This window comes from Choloepus didactylus, chromosome 14, assembly GCF_015220235.1.
Source record: "Choloepus didactylus isolate mChoDid1 chromosome 14, mChoDid1.pri, whole genome shotgun sequence".
NCBI lineage: Eukaryota > Metazoa > Chordata > Mammalia > Pilosa > Megalonychidae > Choloepus > Choloepus didactylus.
In genome coordinates, this window is record NC_051320.1 from 69,122,333 (window position 1) to 69,143,756 (window position 21,424).

At 35.4% G+C, this 21,424-nt stretch overlaps 1 protein-coding gene and 1 pseudogene across 7 annotated transcripts in view; one reads left to right on the top strand and one right to left on the bottom strand.

The window, feature by feature from the left end:
- CSMD3 (CUB and Sushi multiple domains 3) overlaps positions 1–21,424 on the bottom strand; it is a 1,408,207-nt gene that overhangs the window by 699,227 nt on the left and 687,556 nt on the right. The gene's annotated exons all lie outside the window — the stretch shown is intronic.
- LOC119508995 lies at positions 11,571–12,218 on the top strand (annotated as a pseudogene).

The window sequence follows — 21,424 nt, forward strand, 5'->3', positions numbered from 1 at the left end:
TCTAAAGTGTGCGTAAGAGTGCCCACCAGAGTGACCTCTCGGCTCCCTTTGGAATCTCTCTGCCACTGAAGCTTATTTCATTTCCTTTCACATCCCCCTTTTGGTCAAGAAGATGTTCTCCGTCCCACGATGCCAGGTCTTCATTCCTCCCTGGGAGTCATATTCCACGTTGCCAGGGAGATTCACTCCCCTGGGTCAAAGACCAGTTATTAAACTATAAAGAAACAGTTAAAGAAACTGTTCTCTGAATTAATTAGAAATCTCAGATTCTTGACTGTTGGTCATGAAGTACTCACATGCATGTAACTGAAGGTGAATGATAAAAGCTATTTAAATCAGTGTCTAGAACTATCGATTATTAGTTCAGTTTAACAATATTTAATTGGACATCCCTTTCTCTATGGCTTCATGTGAAGCAGATAAAATGTCAGAAGTGGAGTAACAATTAGCACTAATCTTCAAATACATCTGAGTGTCATCTGCATAAGAATAGGAGTGTAATCCATGTCTTCACTGAAAGACAGCAGAAACATATAAATGTTGAATAATAATGAAATGAACCCAAGTTAGAGAACTGGAAAACATAGAAAATGAGATGAAGGGGACAGAATTAAAATCAACAATAGGCAGACTGTACAGAATCAGATAAATTTGATTAAAACCCAGCATTTCTTTTAAAAGACCAGAAATATAATGTACAGATTTTTCAAAGGGGGGAAAAAAAAAAAGGTAAGCAAATTATTTTTTTTTCCCAATTTCTGGTTGTTAGCAATTTAACTTAGCCATGAAGGTCATGTTTACATACAGTGCTGTTTCTCTTTGTTTCACTGAATCATCTCATTGGAATTAAGGATGAAAACAGTACTTTACAAATGTAACACATATGGCATTAAGTTAGTATTAGAAAAGTGATTTACACGAATTTCTAAATCACGCTTTTTTTTAAAATATAAGAAAATTCAATTTAATTCAGTTTAGTTACTAAAAAATGAGACAAATTAGGTGGTAGGATGGGATGAGATGAATAGCTATGCAAAAAATACTAGAAACCATAGTGTTCTTAGAGGCCATCTAAGGGAGAAGGTGTGTAGAAGCTAAGCAGGAAGAAGAGCAAAGAATAAGAAGATGGTGTGTAGTGAAGAAGTTAGTGGAAAAAGATTAAGCAACTGATTGGTCAAAGGCCTTAAAAAATAAAAGTGTGTAATATTCAAGTGGTTTGCCTAACTTTGACATGGACTGCCCTGCCATTTTCCAAATTACGCAGAAGACTAATTAATCAAGTTATTGCCTGTACATTTTTAAATTGTCATTGTTTGTTTATTTAGATGAAATTGGGGTAATATCTTCACAAACTGATGTAGAACAGAAATAACCCAAAACAATTAGAAAGCAGGGACTTGGAGCCCAAATTAACCATTAAACACTAAGTTTTTACCCAAATATTAAGCTGGAAAATTTTGGAAGACTTTGGATCGCCTCAGAATTTAGAGTTGTGGGTTAGTCTAATGCATCTACATCTGAAAAGGCAAGAGACCTCAGTTGACAATTTTTAATTCCAGAATGTACCATTCCTTAATTACTTCCATAGCTTTTCACCCAATTTCCTTCATCTGGAATATTCTACCTCTTAACCTGGTTAACTAAAATTCATCCTACCAAGTCCTTACTTCTAATAGAGCACTAATTTTCTATTTTAATTATCTGTTTACATACTGAGCTTCATGTCAACAACTCTATCTTTCGTCTCCTAGTACCAGAACACAGTTTAGCATATAACACATAGTAAATGCTCAAAAGAGTTAAAACATTATTTAATTAATGAATAATTAAAGAATGTGAAATATACCTAAATACAAGAAATAAAAAAAGTCTAAAAGTCTATTATTTAATTGCGCTTCAGTTAAAATTTAAGAGAAAAAGGCAATCTGGCAAAGAAGTTTCTCAGAATAGTTTACATCACTTGTAAATGATAAAGAGGGAAAAGTAGAGGGGTAAATTCTTTGATTATCTTTCATAATTCTTTTGTCTAGAGATTAATTCAACACCAAACATTGACTGAATACTTTAGAGTGTTGATGCAAAAACGAATGATAGGGTCCTATCATTAAGTAGGCATGCAGTCTTAAAGACAAGATAGATGCAAACATTTCATTTTAATATTGCATTGTAAATGCTAAGATAAAGGTAAGAGGATGCTACGGCAACATAAAAGAGGATTTTTTTTTTTTTTTTTGTTTTGTAATTCTGGGAATTTGGACAAGGTATCCTGGAGATGTCATTGTTGAATCTTGAAAGATGAGGACACATGAACTTGGATTTGAAATTCAGAATGTACTTTCAGGAAAAGGGAAGAGGACATTAAATATTAAATTGTACAAAGTAAAACTTTGGAATTCCCAGAACATCATATATTATTGGGAGTGGAGGAGATCATATAGATGGAGCTGGAGAGGTAAATGAGGGCCTACTCAAGGAGCATCACATATACAAAGGTAAGGCAGTTGTTGGATTTTTTTTCAAGGCTAAAGGAGATATTAGCATTTGGGGGTTTTAGGAGGGCACTTGACCGAATCATGTCTATATTTAAGCTGATCTGTCCAGCTATCAAATGCACGATGGATTTAAGAGAGTAAAAACTGGAGGCCTAGAGACCAGAATGAAAAAGTCAAGTCATGCACTTTAAAGATCTCTAAAAATATAGCTCTATTTAGTTTTAAATGCAGGGGAAGAAAATATTTATTTCATCTATTTATCCATTGAATCATTCAACGAACCAACACTATTACAGAACTACCATGCAATCAACAGTATTATAGTTAATGATCACACAGCTGTGAACAGGCAATGGTGCCCTGCCTTCACATACTGCACTTTGTAATGAGAGAGACAAACAAAAAACAGCCAAATACAGGATTAATTATACAATCATGAAAAGTGCTACAAAGGAAAAATGCAGGATGCTCTTAGGGTGTGTAATTGGGAGACTTACTGTAGCTTGATGAGTCATATAATGAAACACTCTTCCTTAAAATAATTAAAGGCTCATCAATACACAATCATTTAAGGCATATTAAAGAGGGAGAAAAATGTGAAAACTTGGGATTATGTAGCATTTTTTTAAGTAAAATTTTATTTCATTCTAAGGCCTCAAACAACCAAACCAAGGGTTAATATTTGTTAGAGTCCTATAAATCTGCTTTCATGAACTGTTAGGAATTATTGTGACTAGATTTTGGCTCTTGGCATAAAAATGATGCTATTTTTAAAGTATCTTACAGCAGTTCATTTTTAGGGAGGCTTTTATTTATTCTAATAAGCTTAACAAATTCTTGAAAATAGGAAGACTATGTAATAGCCACCATTTCCAAAAATAACAGTTTCACTAGAAGCTTTCCCTGATTAAAACAATTAGAATATTCCTCTAAAGTGGCGTTCAAGACCAACCTTTATAAAGGAAACATTTTTTAGAAATCAAAAAGGAAGAAATTCTCACAGACCAGAAGACTATTTCTAGGAATTGGATCAGTGGATCCAAAGATATGAGAAACTCTGATTTATGGGACAGTCTATTTCTCAATGAAGATGTTCAAAAGAATAACATTTTAAAAGTTATTATTGCTTATTTATGGAATAAAATACAAGATTCCACAGAATGCCATCTGTCAACATCACTTGTTCAATTTATGATACTAATTCCTATTCCAGGGGGATGGGCAGATTAGATGGTATTATTATATCAATCTAAGAAAAACTTAGATTTCTTTTCCAGGGAGATTGTTTAAAACAATGTAGAAGCCTTACTCTCTGAGCTAAATGCAATGGTTAAAGAAAGTGAGGATCATTCTCAGCTTTACAAAGTCACTTGCCTGTTAGTTACAATCTGTATCAGTGATACAAAATAGTGACTCTACTTGTGCTTCCTGTGCCTCTCAGCAAACTAAAAATAATAGTTTTAGCCCTGTTTTGTCTTTATGCACAGTGCTTAGTAACAGCTTAGTGCAGGGTTTTATAGCCTCACCACTATCGACAGTTTGGATTTGATAATTACTTGTTTTTTTGTGGGGGGGAGGGGCTCTCCTGTGCATTACAGGATGTTTAGCAGCATCCCTGAAGTTTACACACAAGATGCCAGTAGCAAACCACCTCCACCCTCCACCCCAACCAGATGTGTGACCATCAAAAATTATCTCCAGACATTGGCAAATGCCCCCCCGGGAAACAAAATCTCCTGCCTCCCATTGCTGACCACTGATATGTGGGATGTCTTTTGTTCTACTTAATCTCAGATTTTTATTCATCATCCTTGCTTCTTTTTACTGTCTACTTTGCCAAAAACTTTGGGCAAAAGGAAATTATGAAAATAAGGTATAACCTTCAGGTTCCCATTATAATGGAAGCTATCATATTAAAGTCAGTTAATAGGAGATTGTTTTGATATTCAAGAAAAAAATAAAAATCTTGTTAACTCAAACCAAATTAAACTCCCCTTTTCCCTGGTCCTTCCCCAACATATATTTAATTTTCACTCATATTTTAGTACATAATTTAGTACCTCCTCTGGGAAGGTTTCCCTGGCAGTCGCAATCCCAGTCTACCCTGGGTAGATGCCTGCCCTCTGCATTCCCATTAGGTTTATCTTTATAAATTATTACAAACTATTATCTTAACCTTTTTTACAGTCTTTTTTCCTCAGTACATTGTGAACCCCTTGAGGACAGTGATCACATCTTATTACTGATTGGCCGTGATTGGTCCTCTAGGCATTCAATAGTAAGTGTTTACTGGATGAATGACACCCATAAGAAACAGAGTCCTGACTGAGACGCCAAGCCAAGTTATCTGGGGTGTCAAGGAGCAGAATGAAGGTATTGGGTATGTGGAAATGAGGACAAGGAGCCTCACAAAAAGAGACTGGAGTACATAATGGCAATGGCAGAAGGCAGAAAATTGCCTTCCTTTGCAATATTTTTGGAAACATATGCTGTATGCATATGTTTTAAATAATTGACTCTGGAGTAACTAATGCTAATAACAAAACAGGATATAAATAAGTGCTTAAGGTAATGCAACAAGACTTGTGAATGGCAAAGTTGTCAAACCCTTGAAATGTGTTTGATTCCTCCTTGCTATGACTCCTCCTGACTTTATATTGTTCATTTTATTAATTTTCTACTGTGTGTAATACAGTACCACAAATTTAGACATTTAAAACAACATAAATTTATCATCTCACAGTTTCCAAGGGTCAGAAGTCCAGGCATGAGTTAGCTGAGTCTTCTGCTCTGGTTCTCACTTCGTTGAAATTGAGGTCTCAGCTGAACTTTGTTCTCATCTACAGTTTGGGGTACTCTTCCTAGCTCAGGTTGTTGGCAGAAGTCATTTCCGTTGCAATTACACAACTGAATTCTTCTAGCTGTTGGTCTGAGGTCACTCGCAAATCCTAGAAGCTACTCTCAGGTCCTTCTCCATAATATAACAATTTGTTTCTTCAAGACCGATAGGAAAGCATCTTTGGCTACTCTGAGTCTCTTTAACGACTCACCTTATTAGGTCAGACCCATCCAGCATTATCTCCCTTCAGATTAAGTTTCAAACCAACGGATTAGGGACTTAAATTACTCCAGAAAAATTCCTTTTGCCATGTAAGGTAATATAACATTGGGAGTGATATTTCATTGGTATTCACAGGTCCCACCTACACTCAGAGAGGGGGAATCATACAAACTTGGACCATTAGGAAGTCATCTTAGAATTCTGCCTACCATACCTGGTGACTAAACACATAGTCATTTTAGGATTAACTGTAAACAAAAATAGTTACAAAATGTTTTCAAAAGAAAAGAATCTCTGTGTGTGTGAGTGTTTGTTTTAATTTCAGCAAGAAGACTGCATGCAAGACTGCTACCATACATCTCTTCTACTTAGATATGGGTAAGGAATAGGATGATGGCAATAACAGAGCTCTCCTACCTATTACTTAGAGTAGCTGGCATGTGACTGTTGACAAAGACATCCCCACTAACTCCAAATGATTCAGGGAATGAAATTTGAGGAAAACTGATGAGGAATTGAATCAGGAGTATAATTTCAAGAAAAAGAAATATATGATAATGAAAACAACGAATGACATTTATTGGGCACTTACTATGTGCCAGATAATGTGCAAAGTGATTTACGTTTTACATTTACATGCTTTTACCACCATTCAATCATGAGGTTAGGTAATAAAAATATCTGCATTTCCATGGGGAAAGTCATCTCATTGTTACACAGAATTGGGTATGAGATTCATACTTTCAATCTGAGTCCAGAGCATAAACTCCTAAAAACACTATGCAATTCAAGACTGTTGTTTATAAACAACAGTTTATAAAACAATGCTGTATTTGTTGTTGATTTCTTACTGTGTTGTTTACTTCTCAGTAGTTTTCATAGCCTCAATATCTTGTAAGTTGTACAGCTCATGCCAAAAAATAGATGGGTATACCTTTGGGGTAATATGATAGGAGGAACCAATTTCTTAACTATAAGATTATCTGATAATGAAACACTCACAAACCACTTGATATCCTAGGAAGGGAGAGTTTCATAATGTCTAGGCTGTTAACTTATCCTAGTAAATAAAGGTCAGGATGAATCCATTCAGCTAAGAGGACATTTATAGATGAACAACTTATGGTACTGAAATAAATGCCCCTAAAGATTTTTAGAGGAATGCCTATATTTTACATTTATTAAATACTAAACTTCTGTACCAACCCATTAGAAAGATGTGACTTGTATATTCCAAATATCAGAGTTCTCTTTCTTTTTCTCCTTATGTTAATTAGTATAAACACTAAAAGTAACTGAACAAATCTGTAATATACATACTATAGAAATTTAGCTCTGAAAATAAATTGTTTACTAAAAATCTGGGTTTCACATTACATTTGCATATGTATCAACTTTGCCCTCTTCATACTATACATATTAAGAATCTTTTGCCTTAAATTAGGTAGTTGTTTTGGCCCTGGCTGTGAATACGTTTTCCTGTTTTCTTTTGCTTTGGTTTGTTTTCTCCAAAGGAGAAGGAACAGCTTTTTAAAGTCTAAAGAAGGCTGGATCGGTTATTCACTCAGGATGTGTTTCTGTCAACTTGTGTTGCAGAATCTTTTATTTTCAAGACCGTCCTATACTGGTAGACAAGCCAAACTTCTCAAAGGCAGATTGTGTAAATCAGCACTGTTAAACCTACAGATGAAGGCAAACACTGATAACAGCATCTATGGGCTGAGAGTTTATGACATGGCTACATTACTTACTTTAAAGCATTTGATCATTTGGAACAAAACAAAACAAAATAAAACAGCAAAACCGAACCCTTAGGAGATAAGAATTCCTTTTGGGAATTTATATCTCATACTCTGGAGCCTGACTGCATGGGTTCAAATCCCAGCTTTACTGTTTGCTCTCAATTTCAGCACTGCAAGTCATTGAACCTCTCTGCCTCAGTTTCCCTATTTATAAAAGGGAAATGATGTACTACTACCTTAAGGGTTTGTTGAGAGGATCAAATGCATTGATCTACTTAAAGCTTGCCTGGCACATAATAAGTACCACATGAGGGTTAGCTGCTCTTCTATTATTATTGTTGTTGTTATTATTGTGATTATTTCAATATTGCAAAGAATGTAACTGAGATTAAAGAAGTTAAATAACTCCCCCAAGTTCATCTGAACCCAGGGCACAGATGAGTTCTCATCTAGTAAGCTATAGGTATTTTAAAGATTTTTTTTGTCAAATTTGGTTTACTTTTGAGCTAAAATTATAAAATTATTGCTGATAAAATATTCCAATAAGTCATTGTAGCTATTTATATTTGCATACATGACTATAAATATTACAATAAGTGCTTATACTACTGTTAATTCACATTTACAGTACATTAAAATTTTTTCTTTCATATTGGCAAATATTTATTAATATAAATGCTATTTACACCAATACATAGACAACACTTTTTAATGCCCTGCTCTTTGATGCTTTGTCATCAAATTATGTGATACATAATTGTTTCCACATTTTCCATGTCTTATCATTATGGTACAGATAATACTTTAAAAAAATTTTTAGAGAAGCTGTGGGTTTATAGAACAATCATGCATAAAATACATGATTCTCATATACTACTCTATTGTTATAATCTTGCATTGGTTTGGAACATTTGTTACAATTGATGAAAGCACATTTTTATAATTGTACTATTAACTATAGTCCATGATTTAATTTTGAGTTGTTTGTGTATTTCTATGGATTTAAAAAAAAACGTTATTTTGTTATTGTATATTCAACTTAACCTTCCTCCTCTTAACCACATTCAGGTATGTATTTCAATGCTTTTAATTACGTTCACAATGTTGTGCTACCATCTCCACCATCCATTACTGAAACATTTCCTTTGTTCCAAATAGGAACCCTGTATATTTTAAACCTTAATTTCCCATTACCTACCTCCACCCTATCACCTATTAACAAATGTTCTAGATTCTGACTCTGTGAGTTTGCTTATTTTATTTATTTCAAACCTGTGAGATCATACAATATTTGTCCTTTTGTGTCTGGCTTATTTCACTCAACGTGATGTCTTCAAGGTTATCCATGTTGTTGCATGTATCAGGACATCATTCCTTTTCACAGCTGAATAATATTCCATTGTGTATATATACCATTTTGTTTATCCATTCATCAGTTGATGGACACATGTGTTGCTTCCATCTTTTGGCAATTGTGAATAATACTGCTATGAACACTGGTGTGTAAATATCTGTTTGAGTCCCTGCTTTCAATTCTTTTGGGTATGTACCTAGTAGTGGGATTTCCAGGTCATATTATAATTCTTTACATAGCTTTCTGAGGAACCACCAAACTATCTTCCACAGCAGCTGCACCATTATCCATTGCCACCAGCAATGAATGTTTCTATTTCTCTGTATCCTCTCCAACTCATTAAATTTTCAGTTTTTTTCGTTTTTTAATAGCACCCATTCTAATGAGTGTGAAATGGTATCTAATTATGGTTTTGACTTGAATTTTCCTGATAGTTAATGATGTCGAGCATCTTTTCTTGTGGTTTCTGGTGATTTGTATATCTTCTTTGGAGAGATGTCTATTCAAGTCTTTTGCCCATTTTTGGTTGGGTTATTTATCTTTTCATTGTTATGTTGAAAGATTTCTTTATACTTTCAGAATATTAAACCTTTATCAGACATGTGGTTTCCAAATATTTTCTAATGTGTAGGTTGTTGTTTTACTTTCATGACATCCTTTGAGGCACAATTATTTTTAATTTTTATGAGGTTCCATTTATCTAATTTTTCTTGTGTTGCTTGTGCTTTGGGTGTAAAGTCTAAGAAACCATTGCCTACCACAAGTTCCTGAAGATGCTTCTAAGTTTTTTTCTAGGAGTAGATAGTTTTGACTCTTATATTTATATCTGTGATCAATTTTGCATTGATTTTTATATAAAGTGTGAGGCGGGGGTCCTTTTTTTTTTTCTTTGCAAATGGAGATGCAGTTTTCCCAGCACCATTTGTTTAAGAAACTGTTCTTTCCTAATTGAGTAGTTGTTGCCCCCTTGTCAAAAATCTGTTGGCCAATGACAGTTGATTTATGAATTCTCAATTTTATTCCATTGGTCTATATATCTGTCCTTGTGCCAGTACCAGGCTGTTTTGGTTACTGTGGCTTCTTAATAAGTTTTAAGATCCAAAAGTGTGAGTCCTCTAACTTCATTCTTCTTTATCAAGATGGCTTTAGCTATTCAGAGCTCCTTTCCTTTCCATATAAATTTGAAGACTGGCTTTTCCATTTATGCAAAGAGGATTGTTGGAATTTTGATTGGGATTTCATTGAATCTATAAATTGCTTTTGGTAGGATTGACATCTTAATGATCTTTAGACTTCCAGTCCATGAACACAAAATGTCCTTCCATTTATTTAGGTTTTCTTTGATTTCTTTTACAAATGCCTTGCAGTTTTCTGTGTACAAGACCTTTACATTCTTGGTTAGATTTATTCCTAGACATTTGATTTCTTTTAGTTGTTACTTTAAATGGAATTTTCTTGATTTCTTCTTCTGAATGTTCATTGCTTATATATAAAAAACACCACTGATTTTTGGGTGTTGATCTTGTACTTTCATTCACTTGAAGATATTTCACAATTTTGCTTCTGAGTTCTTTTTTAACCCATTGGTTGTTTAATAGTATGTTGCTTAATTTTCACATATTTATTAATTTTTCATTTATCCTTCTGTTATTGATTTCTACTTTCTTTCATAGTGGTCAGAGGAGATACATTGAATTATTCCATTTTTTTTTTTTTATTTTACTGAGACTTATTTTGTGACCTAATATATGGTCTATCCTGGAGAATGATTCATGTGCACTCAAGAAGATTGTGTATTCTATTGCTGTTGTGTGACGTTTAGAATGTCTGTTAGGTCCAAGTTGGTTCAGAGTATCATTCAAGTCTTGTATTTCCTTATTGATCTTCTGACTAGATATTCTATTCATTATTGGAAGTGGTGTATTAAAGAAAGTCTCCTACTCTTAATGCAGAACCATCAATCAATTCTCCCTTCAAATCTGTCAGTTTTTTGCTTCACATGTTTTGGGGCTCTGCTGATAGGTGCATATATGTTTATAATTGTTACATCTTCTTGTTGAATTGACCCCTTTATCAGTATATAATGACCATCTTTTTTCCCTCACAACTATTTTTGACTTAAATTCTATTTTATCTGATATTAGTATAATTACCCTAGCTTCTTTGTGGTTACTACTTGCATGGTATATATATATTTTTTCCCTCCTTTCACTTTCAACCTATTTGTATCTTTGAATTTAAATTGAGTCTCTTGCAGACAGCATATAGTTAGGTCATGCTCTTTAAATGATTCTGCCAATCTCTGCCTTTTGACTGGACAGTTTAATCCATTTACATTTAACCCTACTACTAATAGTGCAGGACTTTCTTCTGCCATTTTATTTTATATTTAGCCTTTTTTTTAAGTCTTTTTTGTCCCTCAATTCTTCTATTAATACCTACTTTTATACTTATTTGATTTGTGCTTGTACCATATGGAGTTCCTTCTTTTGACTATCTGAATATATTTTTTTATCTATTTTCCTTGAGGTTACCATGGGAATAAAACTTTATCATCTTAAATATACAACAATCATATTTGGTTTGATACCAACTTAACTTCAATAGCTTTTCCTATACCCCGCAGACCTGAGGAAGCACGATGTCTCCAAGTTTTGTCTGCTATTGTCTTCATTCAGGACAAGCCGAAACAACGGCTACTGCTGCCCTATCAAGGGTAGACTGAAACAATGGTCACCATCAACACAGGGCTCCCAGCAATCCAAAGTCATCAATCAAAAATCGTGATCCACTTTCTAGACAAGGTGGTTGAGGAGGATGGAGTGACCTGAGTGGGGCTGGTCTGGTGTGCACTCTGTACCTCGGGAATGTTATTGTGGGTGAAAGGGCTGCTTTTGGACGACTACTATCCAGCATAAAAGATGTCTGATTTTCACAAGCCAAAGATTTACTGACGTATACAGGGCTGCTGTATTTGCAAGGCTAAATCCTGCAGTTAATGCTATGAAAAGGGCTTCCAGAGCTGTTTTGGGTTGCATGAGACTAGTTCAGGAGATATCTGCAATGCCTGGGTCTTGCTTGTGAAAAGATGGAAGAAGCTGCCAGCAGGATCAAATAAAATCTGGGATCATGTGGTAGATGCAAGGGCAGGACCCAATCTAAAGACTACAGTGAGACTGAAGAAAGTGAAAACTCTGTCTGGAAACAGGATAAAAAGAAACCAGATCAGTAAACTACAGAAAGAATTTAAATGCCACAATTCTGATGCTCACAGTACCACCTCAAGTGCCTCTCCAGCCCAATCTTCTTATTACATTAACCAGTCAGATGATGGCTCAGATACCAAGACGGCTTCTGATTCTAATAGAACACTAGTCTTTTCCTCTTTAGATCTCATATACTGGAAAAGATAGAAAATATGTTGTGGGATTATCTATAAAGGCCGTTTTGGGGAAGTCCTCACTGACACACATCTATTCAAGCCTTGCTACGGCAATCAGAAAACAGCTGCTGAGAAGCTAGAGGAGCAGGGACCAGAGCCTCTACCCATCTTCACTCAGGAGTGGTGACTGAGGTTTATGTCAAAGGGGAACACAAATAATAATAATAATCTCCACAATTCAGTTTTAGCTCTGGATTACTTCAGTTGACCTTGTGAAGGTTTTATCTGTATAGAGTGGATGTTTGACTTGTTTTCACCTATTAGGGCATTTTTTTTTTCTTTTCAATATTTAAAGTAAAATTTTACTAAAAGGAAAGAGGTGTGCATTAATGCTGAGTGGGTTGGTTTTGGTTTGGCTTCTTTTAGTCAGGCTTTCTGAACACTGACATGTTAGGTGATAAATCCTGAACATGGAGCTCTTCAATTCTAAAATCTCTATCAAAACCTTTCACTCGTACCCAAAGTACTCTCATTGCCTCATTTCTAAAATTTCAGGAAAAAAATATCACTTTTCATGAGGGGAGGAGCATTCTTGTCTACCTTATAATAATAATATGACACAGTGCTTATTTTTAAAACTGGATTTTTAAAATTATATAGTATAAATAACAAGGAGTGAGCCACTTTTTATAGGCACGTGTTCTAGTTTGCTAATGCTGCCGGAATGCAAAACACCAGAAATGGATTGGCTTTTATAAAGGGGGTTTATTTGGTTACACAGTTACAGTCTTAAGGCCATAAAGTGTCCAAGGTAACACATCAGCAATTGGGTACCTTCACTGGAGGATGGCCAATGGCATCCGGAAGACCTTTGCTAGCTGGGAAGGCATGTGGCCAGCATCTACTCTGGAATTTTGCTTTCAAAATGGCTTTCTCTCAGGACGTTCCTCTCTAGGCTTCAGCTCCTCAAAAATGTCACTCTTAGTTGCTCTTGGGGTGTTTGTCCTCTCTTAGCTTCTCTGGAGCATAAGTCTGCCTTCAAAGGCTGTCTCCAAAATGTCTCTGTAAGCTGAAGCTCCTCTCTCAGTTCCAGTGCATTCTTCAAAGTGTCCCTCTTGGCTGTAGCTCCTCTTCAAAATGTCACTCTCAGCTGCACTGAGTTCCTTCTGTTTGTCAGCTCATTTACATGGCTCCAGTGATTTAATTTAGACCCACCCTGAATGGGTGGGGTAACACCTCCATGAAAATTATCCAATCAGAGTTATCACCCACAGTTGGGTGGGTCACATTTCCATGCGAACAACCTAACCCAAACGTTCCATTTTAATCCCCACTAATATGTCTGCCCCCACAAGATTGCATCAAAGAATATGGCTTTTTCTGGGGGACATTATATATACAAACTGGTACAGCACCCTATAGCTTTATAGTTCTTAATATAAACCTAAGGTTCTATATTTCTTCCTTTTGGAGAAAACTACGTGCTAGTAGTTGCCAGACAGCGCAATGAGTTGGGTGGGCTCTCCTACAGCCTTTGAGATGCATTACGAGAGACCCAGCCATTATCATCTTCCTCCTGAGTTATGTTTGAAACGTTGTTTTTGTTTGTTTGTTTGTTTGTTTTTGGTACATTTTGATTGCAGTATTGGTGGTAGAATATACTATAATATGGATCATCTCTACTTCTGTATTTATTTATTAATAGACATTCTTTTTCCCCTTCCACCTTTCTTTGCCTGTAGGATGTACTGTATGTAGTCACGCACTTTGTATTAACATATTAGAAACCTTTAAATATGTTTTGTATTTTTTAAACTGTTGAATACTTATAATCAAAAGTTTTACTAGGGTATTGAATAAATTTAGTCTTATTAGGGAAAAAATAAAGCCATGATCGGTGATTGGCTGTGCTCACCCCTGGTCTTGGGGAAGAGGATTTTTATGTCCCTTCCTGTCATCAGTGAGCTAGTCAGGGGCTAGACCCCATGGTGGCCTGCCACGAGAATGGGGTATGGGCTGCGGTAACTGCTGCACGGAGAGAGCAATTTACCGATCTTTAGTGTAATTCACTAGCCTCTTCCTCCCACTCTTCCCTGGGTTCTGTAAAGTGTTCTCCTAGCCTCTGGAGTTTCAAAATAGTTATTTCAGACATTTCTTGCCTGTTAAATAGACGTTCTCTTGGAAGGACTGAATCCTGGAGCTCCCTACTTCACCATGTTCCCACAATTCTCCCAAGAATACTTTTAATAAAATTTTAAGGGTCATGTGATTGCAAACAATACGCAGTGGATTGCCTAATAAACTTTGATAAAAGTTGTTATGTACAAAGTCTGCATGATCCCAGAACTCATGATTGTCAAGAATTTCCAAAAGAATTTAGACCATCTCTTGAACACAGTAATAGAATCACATTTATTTCATCAATAAATCAATTCAAACAGTTAATGTTCTACCTGGTAATAAAACCCTGTTAGCCAGTGAAAAATGTGTACATAATGCATTCCTGGGTGGGAAGCTGTGGCATATTTTCACCTCTACAGTAAGACACAGCAGAATTTTTGAGCAACCACTATTTTCCCTTATGTACATATATAACCACAGAAGAGCTGACAAAACAAATCAACCAACCCTATAGGTCTTGTGAAGGAATTGACCTGAATGTCTATTTCCTAGAAACATATCAGTAATTTCACCATTCCCTGAAGATTAGCACAAACCATGCACATGTGTATTAGGGAAATGATCCAAATTCCCTTTGGGATTGCAGCTATACCTAGTGGGGGAGAAGTGAAACAGAGGTGTCTACTATCCTTGAGTTTCTATCAGGATCATTCTCTGGGGACATAAATTTCTGAATATTCCCTAAACATGTGTAATCTAGTTCTATGATCCCAATCTAATTATATGATCCTAATTATATGATCCCAACATCACCATCTGATGTTACAGGTAGACTGAAAGCCAAAGAGGTGAAATTCAGAAGGGTTCCACAAAATCATCTGTCTTAGACTATGCTACCCAGAAACTGCATCTGAGACAGTGACATGTATGAGAGGTTTAATTGGGAATTAAATTCGGGGAGCAGGATGAGGAACAGTTCAGAATGAAACAATACAATTCAAGGATACTTTAACCAGGTGGCTACTCCTTTGGGCAACTGGTACTTCATCTTATACAGACTTCTGAAGAAACTTGTGAAATGCCTCTCAGAATAGCAGAGGAAACCACAGATGAAAGGCACTGATTTATTTGCACCTGTCCCCTTGTAAGCCAAGAGATGACTCAAAACATTAACTCCTCCACACTTCCCAGTAACACCTGTATAAAGGCCAAGCAAGTCAGAGGCTTCCTGTCCCAGATGTCAGAGAGGTGACAGGGCAGGAAACAAGACACAGAAGGAGAGATCCATCACATGCACCTGAACAATGTAACTGGTCACCACAGCAGTGACTGGAATAAAGGTAAGGCCACTAGGATTTGTAGCGTGCATGAGAGACTTCAGACACGTTGCCTCCCACATAAAAATCCTAATCTTAAGGCAAATCATTAAAAAATCTGATTCTACTGAATATCTTTGGAACATTAAATCATTTAGGAAATGGGTTGTTTCAAAACTGAAAGCAAATCTCTGGTTTGCAATATTGTATTCTCTAATGGAAAAAGAGAAAGTTAAGTGCTCTCTGGGTTTCTCTCCAAAACTTTCCTCTCACTGCCCCTACATTTTTCACATTATCCTTCTAATTCTTATAATTGAAATGCCAGGAAAATCCCCTGCTCTATTTCTGTCCCAAATAATAGATTTAGAGAGCAATGAGATACCATCATTACCCTGATGATATTCAGCTGTACCATTCATTTCCTCTGGATTCAGATGGCGCTGAGCCTCCAAACTTCCTTCAGCAGCCAAGTCCAGAGGAGATATGAGCTGGCATTCTTCCAAATCATTAAAGACAGAGAGAGCTGGCTGTATGCTTGAGAAATATCAAGGGATTTGAGAAAAGAAAGTTTGGGCTTTCTCAAATGAGATGACTCACACGGACCAACCCAGTCAGTCTATTTCTAGATCTCAATCTGCCCAAGCATTTCCAGGCAGCACCTATGGAAATGAGCACCTTTTGTCTTCTTGCATTTAACTCGAACTTTGCAAATTGTATTCAATGATTCAATGTTTGCCTGGGAAATCTTCAAACTGAATTATGAGCAGGTGAACAGAACTTGTCTGTCGGTCATGCTGGTGCCATGAAACAGGAAACTCTGAATTCTTCTTCTTCTTCAAAAAAGATATATCTAAAGTGCTAATTATAGAATTAAAGTTTCTATAAAATGACTTTTTGAAAAAAAGTAATTTAAAACTAGAATGCACCAGGTAAATTGAGATCTTACTGACTCTACCCTCTCTTCTCACCTCCAGACAGTTTTGTAAGAGGATATATTTAAAGACAGGTCCTCAGGATAGAAATCCTAATACTTGGCCTTGAGTGTTCCCTGTGTAAGGCTCCTATCATCTTACATGCCCTGACAAGCAACGGGATCATCACTGTGTGGAAACGTAAAAGAAAGATGCCTTCAGAATGTCTGTAATATACACAAAATGAACATAGTTTTAAAAAACAAAAGGCACTTGTCAATTTTTGCTATTTTTTTCACTGTTATAGAAGCATACTGTAGTCAGTTTTGACACTAATGGTTTATTTTCCCATTAAAATTCATGGGAGAAATAAAACATCAGTGACATTCTTCTCATCAAAATGCATCAAGTGACAATAGCATTTTACCATGTGGTTAAATTGCCATTATCCAAGATGGATGACAGTTCTTTCAATGCTTGCCAGCCCTTCTTTTAAAGGTGATGATGTCTTTGCTATAAGTACCTGGCATGGAGAGGGGAAAAAATGAAACACCTTGATATAAGGAGAGCTTTTAGAAACATGAGGCAACATTACTTTTCCCCACCCTATAATAGATACAGTTTCATCATGATGCCAGAAACCATGCCATGTAAAATTCTTTTTTGTTAAATAATTTCACATTTTAGGGCAAAGACATTGTAGGTATGGGCTTCTCAGGATAAGCCTGTGCTACTTGCAGGATGTTTTTGAATTCAAGGGGGTATTCAATTTCCTGAAATAACTGAGATTTTTACAGACTAACTTTTTGAAATTCATGACCTCTTTCAAACTTTTTGCCATTTTCCTTTTTTTGTTTAAAGGCATATACTAAAGCATAAAAAATAATTTTATGTGACTCTCGTAAGTGCTTAATAAATATTTGCTGAAAGATAACACTTGAATTATATAACTTGCTTCCCCATATTCAATCTATTATTAGTGGTTCTTATTTGGGGGAGGACAGTGGAAAGAAGGAGGTGGAAAAGATATAGTACAGAAGGAACACTCCATCAACACTTTTTCATTAGGATTTCTATGAGCAAGAGGATGCAACATTAAATCCTATTATATATATGAATAATTAAAAAAAGGCCTTTGCATTTAAAATATTACCGCTTCAAAGCATACTTAGGTATGTTATGTCCCTTAATATTCACAGTATTCCATAGAGAAGAGCAGACTAAGTGTAATTATTCCACTTTTTACATCAGGAGACTTACATGAGCCACACTCCAGGGCTTCTAATGTATGATCCAATAGTCATTCCTTTACTTTTGCTATATGTAGTGCGACCTGCAGACCAGCAGCAGCAACATCACCTGGGAGCCTGTTAGGATTGCAGAAGCCAGACTCTAGCCCAGATCTACAGTCAGAACGTGCCTTTAATAAGTTCCCCGAAATGATTACTCTGCACAATGAAGCTAGAGAAGCACTGCCCTCTGCCATAGAACCTGTTCATATAGAGTTGGCCATCAATGAATTAATTAAGATTATTGATAGGAAATATTTTTCAGAAACATTTTATACCTAAGAGCTCTGGCTTTATTATCCAAGAGAAGGAATACTAAAACAGAACAGCTGTTACTTGGTGACATCTCTAGAAGTGTGGCTGTTATTAAAATGCTCTGAAGCTTGAAGGGAAAATATTCTGCTTCTTCAGGTTTCAGGTTCAATCTAAGCCTGGTTCACCCTGTTTACCATAATTCTGCTCACCTTCTTCACAAAATCAGATGAGCAAGGACTAAATTCGTACAGTAAAATCAAGCCTTTAGGGTTTTAAGACTATCACAAACTTGATACTATTCCAAACATTTGTTGCACATAAAACTGTATGAAATGGATTTGATTATTTCTGTTTTATGGAACAAGAAACAGGCTTATAAGTAATATGCCTGTAGATTACATTAGATAGTAGTTGGAGTGGGAAGTTAACTCTATATTCATCTGACAACAAAGTCTAACCTCTTAACTAACTCTCTAAATTAAGGTGGACATGTGTCTGTGTGTGTGTGTTTGGGGAGCAGGGTATAGTGGAGGATGATGGTACATACACTCCAAAGATCTGATGATCTGTACCCACTTAGAAACTTATAGGTTTATTAAATATGAATGGATATTGTTAGCATCAGCTTCTATCTCCTCGGTCAATTAGTTAATATTTGAAAACCATTTCCTGTTTTCTTGTGTTTTTGACTGATTATTTTTATTTTGTATACATATATAAATTTATTTCTAATTATTCCCCTACCTTACAGCTATTCCTCTGAATATAATATTTTATCTTGTAGCAAGTGAATATAAACACAGTTCAGGGATGTTTTTAAATATATGCTGATAGGTAAAAATATAATTACCATTATCAGCTTAATAAAAAAAGACTGTTCAATTACTTCAAAGATTGTCTATTTTGATAACTCTACAGAGAGATGAATTTAGAGTCTTGAATGTTAATTCCAACTTTGCTCCATATTATGGGACCCTAAATAGATGCTTAAGATTGAGTCTTATTGTCCCTTTCTGTAAAATACGGGTAATTACGTCTTGCTGACAAGTAGTTTATAGTAATATCAAAAGAACAAATGAGGCAATGTATATGAAGTTTTGCTGCTGTTCAATAAAATGAAAAAAATATGAAGTGTTCTTATTTTTACTAGGTCTATACTGAAATTTAATTAACCTATTATGAGGAAGCGCGTTATGAAAACAACCTAATGTCAGCATCTTTGTGCTTGCTGTTCTTACTGCTCAGGCTAGTGTTTCTTACAATAAATGCACATCTTCTTCTCTCAATTCAGGCCCCTGCTTAAATGGTATCTTCTCAGAGAGAACTTCCCTTACCATTGCCTCCATATTAGCAGGCTGTCATTCTCTTAGTTTTTCTTCATAGTATTTAGCTTCTATTTGCCATTATTTTCTATTCCTATTTCTGTATGTATGTGTTTATTATGTGTCTCCTGCCTTAGAAAGTGAGTTCTATGAGAATTGAAACTTTGGCTACTTTTTAAACTACTGTATCTCCAGAGCCCAGAACAGTGACTGGAAAATAGCAGGTTCACAGCAAATGTTTGCTGAATGAATGAATGAATGAATGAACTAAGCCTGTGTATCGCTGTAGGCAAAGGGGTAATAATAATGGTACCACTACTACTGCTGCTCCTACTACAGCTACTACTCTTACTATCAACTGTGTTCTTACTATGTATTGGAGATTATATACATTATCTTACCACACTCTCACAGCAAACTGTAAGAAGTATATATAATTATAAACACTTTTTCACATGAAGAAATTAAAGTCTAGACTAGACTAAACTAGGTAATTGATTTTCAAGCTTGTTTGCACATTGGGATTAACCAGTAAGCTTTAAAAAAATATTGTTACTAAGGTCCCGACTTCAGAGTTCTTATTTAAGTGCAATCCTCATAGTAAGGTAATTATATCAGAATCTCTGGGTTTGGGTAAGGATAGTAATACTTTTTAAAATCTCTCCATGTGATTCAAAAGTACAGCCATCATTAGGAAATTAACTTAAAGCAATTAACTAACTCCCCCCAGGTCTTGTGGTTAGAAAGTGGTAGAGCAGAGTTTTGAACTGTTTCTCTCATTTCTATTCCATACTTCCTCCATATTTTGCATATTCTCTAAGTAAAAATATATGATATGTTAGCACCTTGATAATCACAAAATTGCTAATTATGACCTTGAATTAATAGGGTTTCATATTTGGTAGCAGAATTTAAAAATCTTTTGATTTTTTTGCATTCAGTTAACTCCTTTAAATGAAAGAAGAGTACAGCAATCATTGATCCCTGCTCTTTTGGATCCTTGGGTGGGTTTATGGGGTACTATTCAGAGAGAAGAGTTGTTTACCCTATCAATATAGATGGAAGGCCAGGTTTGAAAAATGTTCCTTTAAGCACCATAATAATTTATAAAAAGCAGAAGTGTGTTACAAAAGTACTGTGCTGAGCCTTAATGAAGCAAAGTAAGGGACACTTTCAGTACTGAATACATTATGTTTCAAGTCAACTCTGAAAACTTTAAAAAGAAACAAAAAAAAAGCTGTAGAGTCTCCATAATATAAAACTTGGGTTTGTTTTGAAACAGATTATCTAAAAACTGTATAATTACCATGTTTATTTCTAAGACACCATAATATCTCCAAAGATGACAATATTTTTCAGAATTCCAACCTCTATAGTTAGTGAGAGATTTGTTCATGTGAACAGTACTTTCAGCCAGATTTACAGACCCATCAAGTACTGACAGACTACATTATATATTCATAAATAATTCATGCTTTGTAGTGAGGAAGATGTGGATTTGCAACCCAGTTTTGCCAATTTTTAGATAGGCTACATGTCAAGCACTCTAACCTGAAATTCATCTGATTTGTAGTCATAAAAAGAGATGATGTAGAAAGAAATATTAGTATAGCACTTGATTCATATTAAATGTTTACTATTTGGTTACTATTATTAGTCACCAAATGGACTACCTTACAGAATTAAAAGCATTTAGATGCATTGTATAAATTCATGTAAAATACATACATACTTGTATGTCTATTCATATCAGTTGCCTCTACTAAGGTATTAAATTGTTGAAAATAACTGGGAATTTAAGGAGTTTACAGTTTAGTCGGAAAAGTGTAGGATTGACATAAGAATTGCAAACGGTACAAGATAGCACTTTCAAAGTATTTAATACAGATAAGCAACCATCAACACTGGAATGAATAAGTGCCACTGGAGTTTGGGAGAGGAAGTGACCACTTACTGTTTTTTTTTTTTTTTCTATAAATATAAAATTTATAAAAGTGTCTCACACAACTGTGGGTATGCACGAGTCCAAATTCCATAGGGCAGGCAGCAAACTGCCAACTCCATTGAAGATGTCTGATGAACTCCTCAGGCAGCAAACTGGCAACTTCAATGAACATGTACAATCAACTCCTCAGGAAACGCTTCGCTGGTTAGCGGAAGAAGTGGTGAAGGTCCTCTG